Source organism: Capsella rubella, unplaced genomic scaffold (assembly GCF_000375325.1).
Source record: "Capsella rubella cultivar Monte Gargano unplaced genomic scaffold, Caprub1_0 scaffold_6, whole genome shotgun sequence".
Classification (NCBI taxonomy): domain Eukaryota; kingdom Viridiplantae; phylum Streptophyta; class Magnoliopsida; order Brassicales; family Brassicaceae; genus Capsella; species Capsella rubella.
Genome location: NW_006238918.1, coordinates 7,792,811 through 7,793,645, shown reverse-complemented (window position 1 = coordinate 7,793,645; position 835 = coordinate 7,792,811).

Here is an 835-nt window from a genome sequence, read left to right as displayed (position 1 = left end):
GATAGGTCTAAAAGAATTCCCGAAGGTCTTTTAGAGGATGTTCTAATAAGGATTGGTGAATGCATAATTCCTACAGACTTTGTGGTTTTGAAGTATAGCGAAGAATCTCAGGATCCTCTTATCCTTGCGAGATCTTTCTTGGCTACCGCTGGTGCTCTTATAGATGTTCAGAAAGGAACGATTGGACTGCATGTGGGTGACTTGGTTATGAACTTTGACATGGACAAGTTAAGGAGAGCACCTACTATTGATGGCCAGACTTTTTCTCTAGAGGAAGCCATGGATGACATGGCAGTCATAGAGTATTCAGAAGATATTACTGCTAGGGACCAAAGCGAGGGTCTAGTTACTGCTAAGTTATTGAAAGATGATGTTTTTGTGCTAGAGATGAGGATCGCTGAGACATATTGCAGAAAAAATGCTGAAACACAAGCATCAGGCTCAGTGTCGAGCGACACCACCATGGTGTCGATCGACACCCCTCGCCACGACAGTCCGAACTTGCCAAAAATGGATGGTTTTCGGGTTGATCTTACTACTGCAAGCTTGAGCCCTGTCCTGAATCAGAAAGCTTCACCACCCATACACCAGAGACCTCGAGAAAAGCAAAGGTACGCAACTTCTTTACCCAAACCTTCTCATATCATCAATAAGAATTCCAAAGGTACAAAGACTGTTTTGCAGTTAACCAAGCCACGAGATTATCGTAGAGCGCTTGTTGGTTCTTTTGATGAGGTTGCAGGTAGAAGAAGTGTACCACCCATACCTAGACTATGCCCTGCTGCTGTTCCTCGTGTACTTGGTCGATCTCCTACACCTAATGCTTATAAACCAC